Source organism: Dipodomys spectabilis, unplaced genomic scaffold (assembly GCF_019054845.1).
Source record: "Dipodomys spectabilis isolate Male_0828 unplaced genomic scaffold, ASM1905484v1 ptg000346l, whole genome shotgun sequence".
Classification (NCBI taxonomy): Eukaryota; Metazoa; Chordata; class Mammalia; order Rodentia; family Heteromyidae; genus Dipodomys; species Dipodomys spectabilis.
Window position 1 is genome coordinate 402623 of NW_024871023.1, and position 23685 is coordinate 426307.

At 38.9% G+C, this 23685-nt stretch overlaps 1 pseudogene; it reads left to right on the forward strand.

The window, feature by feature from the left end:
- Positions 1-14056: 14056 nt before the first annotated feature.
- LOC122095380 overlaps positions 14057-23685 on the forward strand; it is a 44904-nt pseudogene continuing 35275 nt past the window's right edge.

Genomic DNA, 23685 nt, shown 5'->3' on the forward strand with positions numbered 1-23685 from the left:
ATGACACAATAGTCATCAAGTCTAGCAGGGGCATGCCACAAGGATCTTGAAGTCAGTTGATTTCTGATATCACATGTTGTACCTGAAATATTTTGAGGTCAAAAACAAGTAATCATCTCACAAGGTGCATAAGATATCACAATGGCAGCATGTCACACAACTTATGAGGAGATGACAGGTTGGTGATGTCACAGTGAGTTAGTGATATCGCAATGTCAATGTGATGTCACAAAGGAATTGTTATGTCACAATGGTTATGCAGTCACCATGGGTTTTGGCTACAAACCTATAAGCCACATTTCAAATAGAATGAAATCATAGAATAGTAATTTATAATGTTTCTATGACATCCAAAAGACAAGGCGATGACTTAATGCTATGATGTCTTGAAATTTGGTTATGTCACAATGAACTGATGATGTTATATTAAAAATGTGATGACACAGTGGAGATGATGTCACAAAGTGTTGATTTTTTTCTATTTACTTTTTTATTGTGAAAATACTGTACACAGGGGTTACAATTACATGAACAAGGTAATGAATACATTACTTATCTAGCATTGTTACCTCCTCCTTTGTTTCCCCTTACATTCCATCTCCTACCCCCACCCCCCACCCTCACCACTACCACCAGTGGCCAAATTTGTAAAGTTCATTATTTGACATAACGATTTGTACATTTCATTGTGGTAATGGGTCCATCTGTATACCTATTTAAACAGTTTGGTTTTGCCCTCCCCCTCCATAAATTATACCAACATCAAATACAATGAAAGCAGGGGTTATAAAAGGAGGAGGGACATACAAAGCAACAAAGAAATCATCTTATAAATGTGTTAGAAACTATTTGATGTTAGTTTAATTTGTGGAGGGGAAGGGCAAAAACAAATGGTTTAAATAGGGATACTCGGACCCTTGCAACAATGAGATGTACAAGTCATTATGTTGAAAAACGAACTTCACAACATTGGCAGGGGATGGGGATTGGGGGGTTGGGAGAGGTGCAGAGGGGGAGGTGGGAAGAGAAAACAAAGGAAGAAGCAATCATGTAAGATTCTTGGAGTGTGTCTAGGGCTAGCTTGCCAGATTGTTTTTGGGAAGCCCTCCTGGAGGTCTTCTGGGGCTTCCTTGGGAAGCCATCTGGGACCTCCTTGGGAGGTCATCTGGTGCTTCCTTGAGAAGCCACCTTCTTTGGAGGTGATCTAGATTCTTTGAGAAGTCCTCTGGGACCGACTTGTAAGTTCATCTGAGACCACCTCTGTAGATCATTTGGGACATTTTCTGGAGTTCATATGGGGTCCCCTCATGGGGCCATCTCGGACCTCTTCCAGAGGTCATCTGGTGCTTCCTCCATAGGTCATCTGGGACCTCTTCAAGGGGTCATTTCAGGTCTCCTCAAGAGGCCACCAGGGACCTCCTTCACAGGTCATCTTGGGCCTCCTCAATAGGTTATCTGAAAACCTCTCCACAGGTCATCTGCAATCTCCTCAAATGGGCACCCTTGAGAGATTTGGGAAATATGGGCTAAGTGTCTGAGCTATTCATCTCTGTGTGTTTTCTATCTATGTCCTTCAACACCTCTGTTTGCTCCTTTATTCCAGGATGGGATAAAACTGTCCTCAAGTTCTAGTAAGTAAAAACTCTTTTTTCCTTGTGTTACAGGATCCCCCAGAGGAAGACCAACTGCTGTACTATATTAGCTATTCTGTGCCAGCAACACCTCTGATGTTAAGTCCTCCCCATAGCAGAAATCCTTCCTTTTATTAGCCTTAGATGCTACATGGTGGTACAGTACCCTTATTAACCTTGAGACAGGCACATAGGGGAGATGGTGGGTAGGCCCCTTTCTAATGTGTGTTCCCTTTATAACTAGTGACCTGTATAAGTAGAAACAACAAAATCTGCCCTTTTCTGGAAAACCCAAGTGGCTCATCTCTATATTATAAATATTATTTTTCATACATCAGTCCATCTACAATGATTGTCAGCAAATTTGTTTTGTTGGTCATGGGGCTTGAACTCTGGACTTTGGCGCTGTCCCAGCACTCTTCAGCTCATGGGTAGTGCTCTACTGCTTGAGGTACAATGCCACTTCTGTTTTTCTAGTGGTTTATTGGAGATATGAGTCTCAGTAACTTTCCTGCCTGGGCTGACTTTGAACCGTGATCCTCAGATCTCAGCCTCCTGAATAGCTAGGATTACAGATGTGAGCCATTATTGTGTGGCGATTCTCAGTAAATTTTACTGCTGCTTTTCATCTAGGAGGAAAGGAAGTGAATCAGGCATAATGCCTTGAAAGTGGTCCTTGAACCAACTGGTTCCTCCCATGATTACCCAGTCCATTTGGAGCAAGTATTTTTCTAGTCTTGCCCAAGTTGGGATGACAAAAACAATCAACATAAAAGGCACATACCAATTAACACCACACTCTGTTAGCAGGGATACACTGATCTAGTTCTAGAGGTTCCCTACTGTCATTTACAAATGATTTCTACTCTCATCACCAAGGGTTTCTTGATCCATGTCCTGCTGCTGCTTCCAAAACTCAAATCCCCTTCATAGTCTGTTCTTATAGGTTATCTCTTTTTATCAAACACACACTGGGTAACCTCTACCAACTCAGGTAACACCTTTCCCTGAAAATCTTTTCACTTTTGAATCTTTCTTCTAATTCTGGGGCTAAATGGGTAACGGAGGCTATAATTAGGACACTTCCAATTTCCTAGGCCTCAGGATATTTAGAAATATAACTCCTACAGGCCTCTACCAGCTAGCTGTTCAAGAAAAGCATTAGGGGACTCACTGAGGAGCTGTACAGTCTCACCTTATATTAGTGAATTGGCTTCCTAGGCACTGCCTATATCCTAACAGAATTTGGTGCTAATTGGGAAGCAGTTCCTTACCTCAATTGCTGTTTTAGTCCCAGTGTGGGTTAGTCAAAGCAAAGATTTACTCCAAGTTGACTAGGTCTTCAGTGGGGGAATCATTTGATCCAAGGACTGCCTTCAAGGCTCTGTCAGATTCTTTTACTTTCTTCCCAGGTAAAAAGCACCTGTAAAATTTGGTGACAATCATCCCAGGTGGGATGGTGTGTGAAAAATACTATCTCTAATAAGGAGATGATCACTGAGATTTTTCAGAAAAGGACACATTTTGTTATTTCCAGTTATACAGCTCACTAGTTGTAAAGGGAACATATATTAGAAATCTGGCCTGCCCACCATCTCCCCCATGCACCTGTCTCAAAGATAATAGGGGGACGGTACCACCTTGTAGCCCCTAAGGATGTTACAAGGAACCACCGCTGGTTTGGGAGTGTCTTAACATCAGAGGTGCTGATGGATTGATCAGAACTGGAGGGAGAGTACACCTGTTGGTCTTACTCTGGGGGATCCTGTAATAAAAGGGGAGAAGATTTTCCAGTAAGAGAAATTTAGGATATTGTTCTCCAATCCTGAAAAAAAAGGAATAAAAAAGAGGGTTGTACATAGGACACAGAACTATCAACAAACACACAGAAAAAGAGCTAGAAAACCTGTGTGGCCCCAATCTCTCAAAAATGACCTCTGGAGTTCCCAGATAGCCTCTGGAGGAGGAATGAGATGGCCTCTCGATGAGGCCTCTGCTGACCTCTCAATGAAGTCCCAGATGGCTTTATAAAGATGCCCCAAATGACCACCTGAGGAGTCCCAGATGGCCTCTTGAGGAAGGCCCAGAAGACCTCTGGAGGAGGTCCAGATGGCTGCTCAAGAAACCCCTGATGACCTCAGGAGAATATCCCAGATAGCTTCTCAAGAAGCCCCAGATAGCCTCTGGAGTAGCTACCAGATATCCAATTGAGGAACCCCCATATGACCTTTGCAGTAGGACCCAGATGAATGCAGAGAAAGGTCCCAGATGGCCTCTGGAGGAGGCCCCAAATGACCTCTGGAAGTGGCCCCAGATGGCCTCCTGAGGAGGTCTGACTTGACTTGTGGAAGTGGTCTCAATTGGCCTTTTATGCGAGCCCCAGATGACCTCTGGAGGAGGTCCTAGATGGCCTCTTGAGGTGGCCCCAGATGATCTCCAGAGTGGGTCTCACACAGCTTCCAAAGAAGGTCCAAAATGAACTCTCAAAAGTTCCCAGATGACTTCTCAAGGAGAACCAGATGGCCTCACAAGGAAGACCCAGATGACTTCCATAGTAGGTCCCAAATGTCTGAAAGAGGCCCAAGATGACCTCCAGAGAACGTCCCAGATGTCCTCCTGAGGAGCCCACAAATGATCCCCGGAAGAAGCCCCAGATGACCTCCACAGTAGATCCAAAAGACTTTTTAGGAGGTCCCAAAGGGCTTCCTATGCAAGCATCACATGACCTCCAGAGGTCCAAGATGGCTTCTCAAAACATCCCCAGATTACTCAGAAAGAGATCACAGATGGCTTCCAAAGGAAGCCTTAGGTGATCTCTTGAGAAGGTCCCAAATACAGGCTGTCAAACTCATCCAGACTCACCCCAAAGGAGTCCCTCAATTACTCTTTTCCACATGGGTCCTCAGGAAAAATAAATCACTTGAGGAAGAGTCTCACCCCTGAGGGCTGAGACACACACCTATGAGGGGTTTTTCCAGGGATCCAAGGCCCAAAGCTATGCAGATGGATTACTTCATTGGGACATCCAAAAATTATCACTTCCAAAGCATGAGACAATCCATCGAGGCACATTTAAGATAAAATATATTTACACTAGAAAAGGATGGATACCCAGAGCCAAGTGCAGCCTGAACCAGTATAGTATCACCAACTAATTGTGACATCAAAACAGTATTATGACATGAAATTGTGACATCACTTTGCCATTATGTTATCACTGCCTCATCGTTTTCACAAACCTATTATGACCTTATAACATTTTTTAAAAGTTATGGGCTTACGAAGTTCAATCTCCATGGCGTACTTGTAATAAAACTGGAAATGGACATGTCATTGTAATATTACAAACTCTTTGTGACATATCAAACCCATTGTGGCAGTATCACCACTGTAACATACCAATCCATTTGTAACAGCACATTGCCATTGCGACATCTTGATCACATTGTGACATTCCAATCCTTCTATGACACCTTAGCAAGTTTGAAAATACACATGGCCTTTGTAACATCACAGTATTTTGGTGCACCCATATCCTCATTGTGAATAAAGGAAAATTTTAGATTAGATATGCTAGTTGACACCGGAAACCCATTATCACCTCATAATCATTGTGACATCAAAATCCCTTTATGACATAACATTGCTATTGTGATATCATACTTGTTACATAACAATCTTGTCCTGTCTTCATAACTTTTGTGGTATGGTGCCATTGTGATATCTTAGCTATTTTGTGAGCTCATAATCTGTTTGTGATAAATAATACTTCAGGTATAACATGTGATATCAGCAATCCACTGTGACATCTTGACCATTGTAACACCACACTGCAGATGTCTTGATCATCATTTCACATTGCTACATCACAAACCTGTTAGGACATCATAACATGTGTGACAACACATCCCTTTGGAGACATCACAATCTCTTTGTGAACTCATATATTCATTGTGAATTAATGACAATAGAAATCCAGCTTGCCATTTTGACATCATGAACCTATTGTGACATCACAAAAGTATTGTGACCTCATGAATACTAAAGCCTCACAATATAATTGAAACATAAAACATTATTATGACATGATATTGTAACATCACATTGCCACTATGATATTACAGTCCCACCCTTTTTTCAAAAACAGTATGACTTCATAACCTTTTTGAAAATTCATGATCTTTAGGACTTCAAGCTCCTTCTTTGAACTTGTACCCTCATTATGAACTATTAGAAATGAAATGGGACATGTCATTATGATATTACAAATATGTTGTGACAGCACAAACTCATTGTGACCCCATCACCACTGTGCAATCATATTTCCATTGTGACATCACATTCCCATTGTGACTACACGATTATATTGTGACATCCCAAACCTATTATGACCTCTTCAGTTCTTTAAAAAAAAACATGGCCATTCTGACCTCACATTCCCTTTGTTTACCCATATCCTCTGAGTACTGGCAATTGAGATCAGACATGCCATTCATTGTAACATCACAAACATTTTGTGCTATCATCAACACTGTGACATCACATTATTATTATGACACCATCAGATCAGTATCACACCACAAAAAATGACATAACAGTATTATGTCATTACATAATTCACATGACGGCATAGACACATTGTGAATTCCTATTCTGACTTCATTTTTTTTCAAATATGGCATGTGAGCAGATACCAGAAGTCCATTGTGAATTCATGACTTTTATGGTGTCATATTCCCTTTTGGTACCACATTGTGAACCATTGACCATTGATATCACAGATGATATTGCAACATCACAAACCTTTTGTGACATCATCCCCCAGTGTGACATCACATTGGCATTGTGACACCATCAGCTCATTGTGATATCACGAAACAGCAATGACATTATGATGTCACATTGCCATTGTGACGTCATGAACTCATTTTTGAATGGCTATTCTATGATTTCATCCTATTTCAAATGTGGCATGTGGGTTGATATCAGATCCACTTGTAACCTCATAAATATTGTGACATCATAATTCCTTTGGAGTATCACAATACCATTGTAATGTCACTAACCCAACTGACATCCTAAGCCTTTCCTGTCCTCCTAACTTTTGTGACATACTGCAATTGACATATGATAGTCCCTTTGTGAACTCATAATCTGTTCCAACAGTCAGGTATGATGTGATATCAGAAATCCACTGTGACATCATGATAATGACACTATGGGAGAGTGACAATGCCAATGTGATATCATAATATTATATCATAATAATGTTTGTTGTCAAAACTTAGTAATTCCATAATGGTGATGAGATCACAATATTTTTGTGAGGCCACAATGGGTTCATGATGTCACAATGGCATGCAGTATCTCAATTTTCATTAACTCTCAATGAGCATATCATTTCAGAATGGGACTATGTTGTCTCCTAAGTCATGTGTTGGCATAAATGTGATGAAATACGAATAGGTTTTTGATTTCACAATGTGACACATTGGTCATGATATCTGGCAGTGTGATGCATACGGTCATAATATTACAGAGGATTTCTGATATTACATATCAGAAATATTAGTTCAAAAACATATTATGATCTCACAAAGGGCCAAACATATCACAATGGCATCATGTCACAAGTTATGAGGACAGGACAGATTTGTGATGTAAGAATGGGTTGGTGATATCACAATGGTGATATGATGTCACAAGGGATTTGTATGTCACAATGTTTATTAGGTCCCAATGGGTTTCTGATATCAATCCACATGCCACATGTGAAATAGAATTAATCAGAGAATAGGCAATCACAATTACAATGTGATGTCATAAAGCTATGAAATCATTGTAGTTTAGTGATATCACAATAATCTGTTTAATATCACAATGTGATATCATACTGGTAATGATGTTTAAAAAGTCCTGTGATGATAGACTGGCATGTCTGATCTCAATTATCACTAGTTTACAATGAGGATATGGGTACACAAAGAGAATATGATGTTACAAAGGCCATGTGCTTATTCGAAGGTGATGGGGTCATATTAAGTTTGGGATATCAAAAAGTGATCCTGATTTCACAATGGCAATGTGATGTCACAATGGGTTTGTCACAATGGATTTGTGATATCACTAACACTTTGTAATACCACAATGGCATATCCCATTTCAATTGCTATTAGTTCCCAATGAGGATAAGAGTTCACAGAAGGAGCTTGAATTCCAAAATTCTATAAATTTTTGCAAAGGTTATGAGTCCTAATAGCATGGGATGGTATTATCACAATGGCAATATGATGTCACAGTATTATGTCATAATAATGCATTGATGTCACAACTTGTTGGTGATGCCATAGTGGGAATGAAGTCACAATACATTCAGGATGTCACAATGGGTTGTGAAGTCAAACTTGCATGTCAGGTAACAATTTTCATTAATTCACGAGGTGTATATGATTTCACACAAGGACTGTGATATGCCAAAAGGTATGTGTTGTCACTAGTGTGATGAAGTACTAACAGGTTTGTGATGTCACTATGTGACACAGTGGTTTTGATATCTAGCAGTGTAATATATGATGCCACAATGGATTTCTGCTATCACATATAGCTGAAACATTATGAGGTTGAAAAGAGATTCTGAGCTCATACAGTGCCTTAAGGTATCACAAAAGAAGCATGTCACAGACATTATGACAGGACTAGTTTGTGATGTTACAGTGTGTTAGTAATATCACATTGGCAATGTGAAGTCACAAAGGGATTGTGATGTCATAATGGTTATGAGATCACAATGGATTTTTGATATTAATACACATGCCACATTTGAAATAGAATGAAATTACACAACAGGCATTCATGATGTATCTATGAATTCACAATGATAATGTGATATCATAATGTTATGATATCCTTGAAGTTTTGGGATGTCACAATGAGCTGATGTCATGACAACAATGTGATGTCACACTGGTGATGAAAAATTATGAGGATGAAAACATGTTATGACCTCATAAAAGGCTTATGATATCACATTGGCATCATTGAGGACAGGGCAGGATTGTGATATAACAGATGGCTAATGGAGTAACATAGAAATGTGATGTTACAGTGGTTAGGAGGTCACATGTGTTTTGGATAACAACCCATATGCCACATTTGGCATAGAATGAAATCACAGAATAGCTATTCACAATGTATCTATTTCATCAAATTGCTAATGTGATGTCATAATGCAATGATGTCATTGTAGTATGGTAATCTAATAATGAGCCAATGGTTTCATAATGATAATGTGATGTCACAATGGTTGAATTGTCACAAAGTGTGATTTCTCAATGACAACTCTGATCTCAATTATTACTTCCTAATGAGGACTGTGATGTCACCAAGCTATGTGATTTATCAAAGGAGCTAAGAGATCATAATAGGGTAGGGGTTATAGAAGGTAATAATGATATCACAAAGGCAATGTGATGTTAAAATAGGTTTGTGATATCACAGTGGTGTTGAGATAACATGACATAGTTATGTCATAACAAGTTCCTAATATCACAATCACATATTCAACTTCAATTGCTACTAGTAATCAATGAGGATAGGAGTTCACAGAGGCTTGAAGTCCCATATGCCATAAATTTTCTAAAATATTATGAGGTCATAATAGGTTTGATAGAGCACAAAGGCGCAATTATAACACAATGTGATATGATGTGACAATATTATGTAATAATACAGTTTGATGTCACAATTGGTTCATAATGCCATGATGGTTATGATGTCACCAAATATTTGTGATGTTACTATGGACATAAGATCACAATGGGTTTCTGATATCAACACACATGCCACATTTGAAATAGAATGAAATTACAAAACACGCATTCCCAATATATCTATGACTTCATAATGACAATGTGATGTAATAATGCTATGACACTATGATTCTATGATGCATTATTCAATGTTATGTCACAATGGGTTTTGATGAGATCACAATGGGTTTGTCATCTCACCAGTTTGTAATATCACAATAAGTCTAATATCAATTCCTACTTGTTCACAATGAGGATACTAGTTCATAAAAGGAACTTAAAGTACCACAGGCCATGAATTTTCTAAAATGTTATGAGGTCATAGTAGTGTTGTGAAAACACAATAAGGAATTGATATCACAAAAGCAATGTGATGTCACAATATTATGTCATAATATTGCTTTGATGTCACAATTTGTGTGTGATGCCATAATGATAATGATGTCACAATAGGTGATTTGATGATGTCCAAATGTCATGCTGTATCTTAATTGTCATTAATTTGCAATGAGTGTATGATTTCACAAATGAAATATGAAGTTTAGAAAAAGAATTTTTGTCAATTCTTTTGAAGTCCTAATAGTTTTTTTTATGTCACCATGTGAAACAACGGTCATGACTTCTGGCAGTGTGATGTCACAGTGGTCATAATATCACAGTGAATTTCTGATATCACATGTCATACCAGAAAGCTTATGAGGTAAAAGCAGATTATGAGCTCACAATAGTCCTAAAATATCTCAATGGTAATATGTCAGAAAATTTATGACAGAATGTTTTGTGATATCACAGTGGGTTAATGATATCACAATGGCAAAGTGTTTTTCCAAAAGGGATTTTGATGTCGCAATATTTGTGAGGTGATAATGGGGGTCTGTTATCAACCCTCATGCCACATTTTAAATTGAATGAAATCATAGAATAGGCATTGCCAAAGTGTCCTGAGGTCACAATGCCAATATTACGTACTGCTGCTATGATGTCATTGTATTTTGGTGACGTCACAATGAGCTGATGTGGTCATAATGACAATGTGATATCAAACTGATGATGTCCCAAAGTATTTGGGATGTTACAAAGGCATGTCTGATCTCAACTGTTATTTGTTCATCATGAGGATATGGGTACACAAAGGGATTATGATGTCACAAATATTCTAAGTGGTCATAATAGATTTGGGTTGTCACAATGTGATTATATTATCACAAAAGAAATCTCATATCATAATTGATTTGTTATGTCCCAGTGGCAATGGGGTCACAATGGGTTAGTGATTACATGAGGCTCCTGTAATAACCAGCAGGTCCCAAGTAATCCTTGGGGCCCAATAATTTTCGTGTTGCTATGGACCTGCCTTCCAGTGAGAAGCAGTCATGCTCTCAAAGGGGGAGGGGCATGCTGCTGGATGGTGTGGGGTGTAAAGCCCCATATGGTGTACTGTCAAGAAGGGATTGGGAAGTGCGTAGTTTGGTAAGAGATGGTTGAAAACTGTTAGGCAGGAGACCCTTTGGAATGGGGGAGCGATAGCGCCCATACATAGGCCACATATTCAGAGTAACAGAAGGGGAAAAGGGAAATACCTGGAAGGAAGTGGTGAAACAGCAGGATGGGAAAGAATTGGGAGGAGAGGAATTTTAGGACTAGCAGGAGGGGAAGGACAATAACTGGCCTCTGGAGATCATCTGTGGCTTCCTTAAGTGTCCATCTAGGACCTCCTCTGGAGGTCATCTTGAGCCTCCTTTAGAGAACATCTGGGACCTCTTCTGGAGGTCATCTGGGTCCTCCTTTAGAGGTCATCTAGAGCCACATTGAGAGACCAATTAGGACTTCCTCCAGAGGTAATCTGAGGAATTCACTAAGAAGCTATCTGGGAGCCTTTGAGAGGTCATCTTGGGCCTCCATTTGCGGATATTTGGGACCTCCTCGGGAGGTCATCTGTGTCTCCTCTGAAAGTCTTCTAGGGCTTCCTTGTGAAGTCATCTGAGTCCTCCCATGGAGAACATCTAGGGCACCCTCAAAAAGCCATCTGGGACATCCACTTGAGGTAATTTGCTGCTTTCTGGATAAAGTGTATGGGACTAACTTGAGAGTCCATTGGGACGTCAGCTGGAGGTCATCTGGTGCCTCATCAAGAGGCCATCTGAGAACTCCTATTGAGGCCATCTTGGGCTACCTTGGTAAGCTGCCTGGGGCCTCCTCTGAAGGCCATCTGGGGCCTCCTTGAGAAACCATTTGGAACCTCCTCTGGAGGCAATCTGGGCTTCCTCAAGAAACAATGTGGAACCTCCTCAGGAGATCTTTTGGGGCTTTCTTGAAAAGGTCATCAGGGACCTCCTCAAGAGGTCTCTGGGAATTCTTACAGAGGTCATCTAGGGCTAACATGGAAGCCATCGGGGACCTCATCTGTAGATCATCAAGGGCTTCCTCAAGGCCATCTCTGACCTCCTTTGGGGGTCATCTGGGATTTCCTTGAGAATCCAAATGGAAAATCCTTGTGTTTATCTTTATCTCCTCTGGAGGTCATCTGGGGCTTCCTCTGGAGGTAATATTGGGCCTCCTCAAGAGGTTATCTAGGACATCCTCTGGAGGTCATCTGGGGCTTCCTTGGGAAACCATCTGGAACCTCTTTGAGAGGTCATTTGGGAAAAGGAATATCCAAGGAGGAGAAAGAGAAAATGTCAGGTTAAGTAAGCATGTTAGCCTATTAGAAACTGTGTTCATATCTCTGGAGAAACATGAGGAGATTGGGGCTTTGAAATCCATCTGTATTCAACTAAAAATTTAGCTCTCTGAACTTCACAAGAAGTGATGCAAAGAAAAAATTTACATGTTTCTGTCTGAAACATGATTAAAAAAGACAATCTCCAATACCTACCACTGAAACACATCAAGAGGTTAAAAGTGCATTGAACAGCATACTGGAGAAAATCAATAATTATGGAATGTGAAGAAATGATTTGAAAACATAACTCAGGAACATGTGAGAGTCAAAAGTGAGAACAAAATCATCTAAATGAACCTGGAAAACACTCAAATTAATTCCAAGTACATCATCCTTGGTGAGCATGAGGCACAGCTGGGGACCACAGTTCAGAAGCTGAAGGAGGAACAGGATGCCACCACTACTTTCCTTGCTCAATACAATTGAGGCAAGGAGGATATGCTGATGCTGCATGTACAAATCAAGGCCCATAAAATGGAGCTGGACATGATACAAGAATGTATTAGGCTGAAGTATAAGCCAATTATAAGATTTGAAGTGTGTGAACAGAAACTCGAAGCAACAGAGAAAGAAATGAATGTGGTTAGTGCCATGTCATAGAAGAGGAGGCCAAAAAAGCGAACAGAAAAATATCAGGCTCAAGATATTGTTATTTAAACAACACACATATTCTCATGGGAAGGGAAGGAGCACTAGGTAGAAAAACAGAAGAGCTAAACAGTTGAACGATCTGTCACAAAAATACACTGAAGTGAAAAACAAGAAGAAGAAACTACAAACAGACTGCTGAGATACTCATCATAAATATCATGCAGAAGCATCATGCACCAATGGAACAGGGGGAGGTGGGAAAGAAATCCTCTCGATAATACCACTGAGAACTTTAAGGAGGAGTTAAAGAGCAAGCAAAGGTGATGTGAGAAAGAGCAGCAGTTAGACAGGAACTGTCCTGTGATCCTGGCAGAACACTTTCACATTAAGGAGGAATTGGAGGAGATAGGGATCCTGAAAACAAGATTTCATGAGAGAGGAGGAAGATGAAACAGAAGAAGTCTCCAAGTTTCAGATTGAGCTCAAAGTACTCACCAGAATTTAAAGAAACTAGAGACCATGAGGTTCATGGAAACAACTGAGCTGATCAGATAGCTAAGGAGATGACTCTAAAACCAGTGAGGTCTCTAGAGATACTACTCATAAAGATTAAAGGAAGTAGCCAAACCAGTGGTAACAAGATTGCAACTGTGGGGGCTGGGAAGGGGGCTCAGTGGTATAGTGCTTGCCTTGCATGCATGAGGCTCTGTGTTGAATTCCTCAGCACCACATAAGCAAAAAGAACAAAGCCCGAAGTGGCACTGTGGCTCAAGGGGTAGAGCATTAGCCTTGAGCTGAAGAGCTGAGGGATGGCGCCCAGGCCCAGAGTTCAGGCCCCATGACCAGACTCAAAAAAAAAAGATTGCAACTGTGGTGACTGAACTTGCGAAGAATGGTTACCAGACTTCTGTCTCTTTATATCTGGTTATTGGGGACCCCTGTCAATTACCCCGTGTCACTGCCTAAAACTGTCCTGAAAACAAGTGAGCCCTCAGCCTGAGAAGCCTATGTGATATATGTAGAAATTTGCCATCAGGTAAATGTGGGAAAGCTGTAACATATGGAGAGGGTGCTTATACAAGGAATCTCACCTTTTGGGAAGTGGACTTCACAGAGGTAAAGTCTGGAATGTATAGTCTTAGTATGTGTTAGTACTAGTGGCCACTTGTTCAGATTGGGCTGAGGTCATAGTAGTTTGTAAAAAAAATGGGACATTGTCTCTTTGGCAAGGGGTGTTGTGGGGTTGCTGGGTGGCCTGGACACCAAGAGCAGAGGAGTGGGGGGCCACCGAATAAGCTTCCAAAATGATTCCCACATCAGTTATCCTGCTAAAAGAGGTGATGAGAGCTCCCAAGGCATCCCTCAGCTTGTAACATAAGTGCCTTACAGGTAATTGCTGAGGCTGTAAGAACTACTTTGGGTCCCCGTGGCATGGACAAGCTTATTGTGGATGGCAAAGGCAAAGCAACAATTTCTAATGATGGGGTGACCATTCTGGAACTTCTTGATGTTGTCCATCCTGCAGCAAAAACTTTAGTGGACATTGCTAAATCCCAAGATGCCGAAGTTGGTGATGACACTATCTCTGTGATCCTACTGGCTGCAGAGTTTTTTAAGCAGGTGAAATCATATGTGGAGGAAGGTGTGCACCCTCAAATGATCATCCTAGCTTTCCTCACAGCCACACAGTTGGAAGTGAACAAGATCAACGAAATTTCTGTGACTGTAAAGAAGGAAGATACAGTGGAACAGAGGAAGCTGCTAGTGTGCCATGATGGCTCTGAGCTCTAATCTCATTTCCTAGCAGAACGCCTTCTTTGCCAAAATGGTTGTTGATGCCGTAATGATGCTCGATGAATTGCTACAGCTTAAAATGACTGGAATCGAGAAGGTCCGGAATGGAGCGCTAGAGGAATCTCCGCTAGTGGCTGGGGTTGTGTTTAAGAAGACTTTCTCTTATGCTAGGTTTGAAATGCAACCTAAGAAGTACAAAAACCCCATGATTGCCCTTTTAAATGTTGAGCTGGAGCTCAAAGCTGAGAAGGATGATGCTGAAATCAGTCCACACAGTGGAAGATTATCAGGTAATTGTCGGTGATGAATGGCACATTCTCTTTGACAAATTAGAGAAGATTTATCAATTTGGAGCCAAAGTTATTTTGTCTAAACTCCCCATTGGAGAAGTGGCCATGCAGTACACTGCTGATAGGGACATGTTCTGTGCAGGCTGAGGAGGATCTGAAGAGGACAATGATGGCCTATGGAGTCTCAATTCAGACCACTGTGAATATTCTGAGTCCAGATGTGTTGGGTCATTGCCACGTGCTTGAAGAGACACAGATTAGAGAGGAGAAGTACAATTTCTTCACTGGCTGCACCAAGGCCAAAACTTGCATCCTCTTCCTATGTGGTGACTGTGATGTCTCAAAAGGTATTTGTCACAAATGTGATGAAGTCCTAACAGCTATTTGATGTCAAAATGTGACACAATGGTCATGACATCTGGCAGTGTGATGTCAGAGAGATCATGATGTCACAGTGGATTTCTGGTAGCCCATATCATCCCTGAAATATGAGATTGAATACTGATGAACTCATAAAGTGCTTAAGATATCACAATGGCTGCATGTCACAAAATTTATGACAGGATAGGTTTATGATGTCACAGTGGGTTAGTGATATCACCATGGCAATATGACATCACAAAGGGATTGTAAGATCACAGTGGTTATGAGGTCACAATGGTTTTAGGATAACCCACATACCACATTTGAAATAGAATAAAATCACAGAATAGATATTTATGTGTCAATGACATCACAGTGACAATGAAATGTCATAATGCTATAATGCTATTGTAGTTTGGTAATGACACAATGAATTTATGGTGTCATAAAGACAATGTGATATCACACTGGTGATGATGTCACAAAGGTTCATGATGTTACATAGATATATCTGATCTCAATTGTCAGTAGTTTTCAAGGAGGATATGGGTACACAAAGGGACTGTGATTTGGCAAAGGCCATGTGGTTTTTCAAAGGAGCTAAGATGTCATAATAGATTTGGGGTTTCACAATGTGATTGTGATATCACAATAGCAAAATGTTTTCACAATTAGTGTATTATATATCATGGAGCTGATGTCAGAATGGGTTTTTGATGTCACAATGAGTTTGTAATATCACAATGAGAGGTAGAATTTGAATTGCTAATAAATCAAGATGAGGATAGAAGTTCAAAGAAGGAGCTTGAAGTCCCAAAGGGGGTGAATTTTCTTAAATGTTATGATGTCGCCATAGGTTGGTGAAAACAAAATGGGACAGTGATATCAAATATCAAAGTGATGTCACAATATCATGTCATAATGTTTTGGTGTCATGATTTGCTGGTGATGCCATACTTGGGATGAGGTCACAATAGCTTTGTGATGTCACAGTCGATTCATGATGTCACAATGGTATGCCACATCTCAATTGTTATTAATTCACAATCAGTGTATCAGTTCAATGGGGACTGTAATGACTCTAAAACCTGTGTTGTCCCAAATGTGATGAAGTCCTAACCTGCATGTAATGTTACAATGTGACCCAGTGGTCATGACTTCACACAATGTGATGTCCCAATGGACATGATGTCACAGTGGATTTCTGATATCACTTGTCATATCTAAAACATTATGAGATTGCAAACAAATTACTGTCTCACAGAGGGTCTAAAATATCACAGTAGAAGCATGTCACAAAGTAATGAGGAAAGAACAGGGATGTAATACCATTATAGGTTAGAAATATCACATTGGCAATGTAATATAACAATGATTAGGAGGTCACCATGGCATTGTGATATCAAAATACATGCCACATATGAAATAGTGAAATCACAGAATAGGAATTCACAATGTGTATATGAGGTCACCTTGACAATGTGATGTCCTAATGAAATATCATTTTTGTGATTTCACAATGAACTGATGGTGTCATAAGGACATTGTGATGTCACACTGGTGATGTCACAAAGGGTTTGTGATGTTACAATGGCATTTCTGAACTCAATTGTCATTAAAACAATGATATGGTACACAAATAACTGTGATGTCACAAAGGCCATGTGTTTCTTCAGATCAACTCAGAGGTTCTAAGAGCTTTGGGAAGTCACAACATGGATCATGATGTCACAGTGGCAATGCAATGTTAAAATTAGTTGGTGATGCCATACTGGTGATGTGGTTACAATATATTTGTGATGTCATAGTGTGTTAGCAATGTCAGAGCAAGTTTGTAATATCACAATGACATGTCCAATTTCAATTGCTACTAATTCTAAATGAGGATATGAGTTCACAGCAGGAGATGGAAGTCCCGAAGTGCATAAATTTTCTAACATGTCATGAGATCTTACTAGGTTTGTGAAAACATGATGAGACAGTTATATAAAATGGTAGTATGATCATGAAGCTACATCAGCCATGTTATGTCACAATGCATTGGTGATGTCACAATGGTGATGAGTTCACATGGAATGATACAGTCACAATGGGTTCGTGATGTCACAATGAATTTGAAATATCACCATGACCTGTCCATTGACTAATTTACAATGAGGTTACGAGTTCAAAGAAGGAATTGAAAGTTCCAAATCCATGAATTTTCTAAAATATTAGGTGTTTAAAATAGGTTTGTGAAAACACAATGGAACAGAGATATCACAATGGCAATGAATTGGCAAAATATCAGGTCATAAAAAGGGTTTAATATCACAATTAGTTGGTAATGCCATAAGGATGCTGAGGTCACAATAGGTTAGTAATGTCACAATGGGTTGCTGATGTCACAATGGCATGTCAGAACTCAATTGTCATTAATTTATAAGGAGTATATGAGTTCACAAAGGAACTCATATCTCTAAAGCCCTGTGTTGCCACTAATGTGATGAAGTCCTAACAGGTTTGTGATGTCACAATATGACAGCAAAGAGGGACTGAGATGTCAGAAAAGCCATGTGTTTTTCAAAGGTGCTAAGACAGCAGAATAGGTTTGGGTTGTTACCATGTGATCGGTGTCAAACTGGCAATATGGAGTCACAGTGGTCTTGTAATGTCACCGTTGTGATGAAGTAAAAATGGGTTTGTGATGTCACAAATTTATAATATCATAATCACATTTTCTACCTCAGTTGTTACTTGTTCACATTGTTTATTATGAGCTTTCATAATAAAGGGAAGTTGGATCTGGGTAAATGCTTTTCTACCTCTATTGAGCTAATCATGTGGTTCTTATCCTTGCTCTTGTGGATATGACTAATTGTATGGATAGACTTGCAAATATTGAACCACATTTGCATACCTGAAATGAATCCTGTTTGATCATGGTGTATATCTTTTTTTGCTGTTTTTGAAGTTGATTGGCCCAATTTTTTGAGAAATTTTGCATGGATGCTTATCAGAGAAAAAGGTCTCTTTCTTTGATGAGTCTCTCCCGGGTTTTGGAATGAGGGTTATTACAGCTTCAAAGAAAGTCTTTGGTAGTGAACTTTCACTATCAATTTCATTGAAGATTTGGAGAAGTATTGGTGTGAATTCTGCTTTGAAACCTTGTAGAATCCATATGTAAATCCATCTGGTTCTGGACTATTCTTGGGTTGGAGGTCTGTTATTGCTCTTTCTATTTTGATGCTTGATATGAATCTAAGTTGCTTTAAATCATCTTGGTTTAGTTTGGGCGTGACGAAATTTACTAGAAATTCGTCCATTTCTTTCTGATTCTCAAACTTATTAGCATAAAGGTTTGAGAAGTATTTCCTTATAATGTTCTGAATCTTGTTTTTTGTTTTTGTTTTTTGTTTTCCCCATGTTGTAATGTTTCCATTGTCATCTGAGTTTGTGTTATCTTTTTTTGTTACAAGATTTGCTAAGACTGTCAATTTTGTTAATTTTTTCCTATTACCAACTATTTATTTTGTTAATTCTTTCTATGTTTATTTAGAACCTAATTCATTTAATTCTGATTTAATTTTGATTACTTTTTCTGTTTGTTGGCTTGGGGCTTAAGTTATTGCCCTTTTCAAGAAGGCTATGTACCTCATTAAATTTTTGGTTCCAGATATCTCCAATTTGTTGTAGTTGGAACTCAGAGCTGTAAACTGCCTTTGCTGTGTCTCAGAGGAGCTGGTAATTTGTGTGTTGATTTTTGTTAAATATCATGAACATCTGAAGTTCCTTCCTAATGAATTCCAAGAACCACTGGTGGTTCAATTGTGTGTTGTTCTGCCTCCATGTGATACAGGATTTCTTTGGTGGGTTTTGGTGTTGAATTCTACTTTCATTATGGAGGGAATCATTTCAATGTATCTATACTTGCACAAATTTGCTTTGTGATCTAAAACGTGGTCTATTTTGGAGAATGTTCCATGTGCTGCTGAGAAGAACGTGTATTCTGATGCTGCTGGGTGAAATATTCAGTAGATGTCAAGCCTACATGATCTATTTAGTTGTGTAGGTATGAGGTTTCTCGTTTCTCCTGGGTTGATCAATCAAGCAAGGATAATGGTGTGTTAAAGACCCCAACACAATATATTTGGGTCTATGCTATATTTTGGGGGAAGTAATGTTTCTAGAATAAGTATGTGTGCTCCGTTTTGGGTGAATAGATATTTAAACTTTTAATATCCTCCTGAATTTGAGATCTCTGTATTAATAGGTAATGATATACTTTATCTCTTCTCATCAATTTTAATTAAAGTCTATCTGATATTAAAATTGCAACTCGCACCAGTTTATGGGGACTGTTTGCTTGGTAGAAATTATTCCAAACTTTCAGGATGTATTTGGTTTTGGGGGGCAAGCTCTGTCTCTTAAAGGCAGCAGATAGAAGGATCTCCCTTTTTGAGCCAACTAGAAAATCTATGTCACTTAATTGAAGAGCAAAAGCCATTAATATTGACAGTAAAAACTGAGAATTTTTTGGCAGTTCCTGCCATGTTATCCATGTTCTTTCACTTTTTCTCTAGTCCCTCTTCTATATCCCTTTGCTTTAAATTAGGCTCTCTGATGGTGTTTTCTAAATGTTGAATAGATCTATCTTATTTCATCGATTTGTCTTGAATACTTGTCTGTTCTTTCTCTAATGTCTAGACTATGTTTAATCACAGACATTCAATCTTCTTCATGGGCTGACCCATTGTCAGGACTTTCTAAGGAGTAGGTCTCCTTTTTCTGCCATGCAGGGTAGGGGGCAACAGTTTGCTATTTTCCCTGACGAGCACATTTTCTTCCTCAGGTACCTAATGAAACCTATCTACATAATATACCTTAAAATCACAAATCCATTGTGATCTCATCATCCCTGTGACATCACAAACCCATTGTGACACTACATTCCCATTGTGACATCATGATCATATTGTGACATGCATTTGTGTTACCATTGTGTACTCATATCCCAATTGTGAACTAAGGAAAGTTGGCATCAGACATATCATTGTAACATCATAAACCCTTTCTGATGTAATCACCAGTATGATAGCACATTGTCATTATGACACCATCAGCTTATAATGACATGACCAAACTAAAATGACATAATATAATGACATCACATTGTCATTGTGATCTTGGAGACACGTTGTGAATGCCTATTCTGTGATTTCATTCTACTTTACCTGTGTCATGTGTGTTGATATCAAAATCCCATTGCGACATAACCATTGTGACATCACAATCACTTTGTGACATTACATTGCCAATGTGAAATCACTGTCCCATTGTATTTCACAAACCTATTTTGACTTCATATCATTTAGAAAATTCATGCCCTTTGGGACATCATGCTTCTTCTGTGAACTAATATTCTTAGTTTACTAGTAACAATTGAAATTGGACATGTAATTCCTATATTTCAAACTTGCAGTGACATAACGAACCTCATAACCACTGTGACATCTCAAACACATGAAATCATATTGCCGTTGTGACAGTGCATTCACATCCTAATACCAAAACATAGTATGACCTCTTAGCACTTTTGAAAATGACTATTGTCTTTGTGATATCACATTCCCTTTGTGAACTAATGTCAACTGAGATCAGAAATGCCATTTTAACATCACAAGGCCTTTGTAACATTATCACCAATGTGACATCACATTCTTTTTGACAAAATCAGCTCATTGTGATATCAAAAAACAAAAATGATATCATAGAATTATGACAGAATATTGTCGTTGTGATATCATAGACACATTATGACTATTGTGTGATTTTATTCTATTTTAAATGTGGTATGTTGGTTGATATCTGAAAACTATTATGTTCTCATAATCATAGTGAAATCACATTTCAAAGGTTATATCAGTCACACTGTGACATCACAAACCTGTCCTGCCCTCTTAAATTTTTTTGACATGCTGCCATTTTGATACCTTAGGTCTCTGTGAGATCCTAATCTGTTTTAGACCTCATATTTCTGCTATGATATGTGAGACCGAAACCAGCTGTGACTGTCATAGAGAAAAGGTCAATCACCTATAAAGGGAAATGAATTAGAATAACCTCAGATTTCTCAGCAGAGACAAAGCAAGAAGAGCCTGGAATGATGTATGCCATGCCCTAAAGACAAACAACTATCAACCAAGCATAATGTACCTTCATAACCGAAGGTCAAATAAAAACCTTCCATAGCAAAAACAAAAAACAAAAAAAAAACTGAAACAATATATCTCCACCAAACCAGCCCTATAAAAGATACTTAAAGATGCCCTGTGCAGAGAAAACCAACAAAACCACGATAAAGACCAAGAAACAGCACCCAAATAGAGAATCCAAGAACCATAGGAAGAACCCAGTTGTCACAGGCCCCAAGAAGGTTGATAGTATGGCAGGAACTACCAAACACCTTTCAGTCCTAACTCTCAACATTAAGGAACATAACTCTCCAATTAACCGACCTAGACTATCTAGTTGGATTAAAAACCAAAATACTTCTCTCTGCTGCCTTCAGGAGTCACACCTTGCCCATAAAAAAAATCATATTTTGAAAGTGAAAAGCTGGAATAAAATCTACCAAGCAAACCACGCCCAAAAAGAGGTGTGAGTTGCAATCCTAATATATGATAAAATAGACTTCAAATTAAAATTAGTGAGAGGAGATAAAGAAGGTCACTACATACTAATTAAGGGATCCCGCCTTCAGGAGGATATTAAAATTCTAAACATCTATTTGCCAAAAAATGGAGCACCCAAGTTTATCCAAGAAACGCTACTTTCCCTCAAATCCCACATAGATCCAAAGACAGTAATTGTTGGGGACTTTAACACACCACTCTCCCCACTAGACAACGCAGCAAAAACTCAACAGAGAAACCCCAGATCTACTAGATAGATCGACTTGATTTAACATACATTTATCGAATATTTCACTCAGCAGCATCAGAATACATGTTTTCTCAACAGTACATGGAACATTTTCCAAAATAGAGCACAAGTTAGGTCACAAAATGAAATTTTCCAAGTTCAGAAACATTGAAGTTTTCTCATACTACAAGGGAATACGATTAGAACTCAACACCAAAAACCATGAATGAATGTTCTGTAACACAGAGCATTCTGAATGTTCTGAACAACACACTGCTGAATCACCAGTGGATCATGGAAGAGATTAGAAAGGAAATTCAAATGTTCATGATATACAACAAAGATGAACACACAAATTACAAGCTCCTCTGGGACACAGCAAAGGCAGTACTCAGCAGCAAGTTTATAGCTCTGAGTTCCTGCATCAAGAAATTGGAGAGTTCTGAAAACAACAACTTAATGAGACATCTGAAAGTCTTTGAAAGAGAACAGCAAGATAAACCCCAAGAAATATGAAAATTAAATCAGAATTAAACGCATTAGAATCCAAAAAAACCAGAAAGAATCAACAACAAAAAAAAGTTGGTTCTTCATAACCATTGTGAAATACCAATCCTTTTGTAATATCACATTGCTATTGTGATATAACTAACCCACTGTGACATCACAAAGCTCTTTCCTCATAACTATTATGCTATGATGCTATTGTGATATCTTGGGCCATTTGTGAATTCATAATCTCCTTTAAACCTTATATTATTTAAGGTATGACATGTGATATCAAAAATCTACAGGAATTTCATAACCAATGTTACATCAAACTGCAGAGGTCATGACCAACATGTCATATTGTGACATTACACAGCTGTAAGGACTTCATCACATTTTTGACAACACATGCTTTGGAGACATCACAGTCCAATTTTGAAATCATATACTCATTGTTAATTAATGACAATTGAGATCTGGCATGCCATGGTGTCCCAACCAATTGGGACATCAAAATCCTATTGTGACATCATCACCAGTATAGAATAACCAATTGTGACATCAAAACCTTCTTACAACATGATATTGTAACATTACATTGCCAATGTAGTATCACCGTCCCAATGGGTTTTCACAAAACTAGTATGACCTCATCACATTTTAGGAAATTCATGGGCTTTGGGACTTCAAGTGCTTTATATGAAATCTTATCTTTATTGTGAACTGGTAGCAATTAAAATTTCATATGTCATCTGGTATTACAAACCAGATGAGATATCACTAATCCATTGTGACCTCATCACCAGTGTAACATCATAAAACCATTGGTATATCACATTGCCATTGTAACAATATGGTCACATTATGATCTCTCAAACTTATGACCTCTTAGCACCTTTGAAAACAGTGATGGCCTTTGTGACATCACAGTCCCTTTGTGTACCCATATCCTCATTGTGAACTAAACACAATTGAGAACAGATGTGCCGTTGTAACATCACAAAACCTTTGTGATACCTCACCAATGTAATATCTCATTGTTGTTATGATACCATGAGCTCATTGTGATGTCACCCAACTACATTGGCATTATA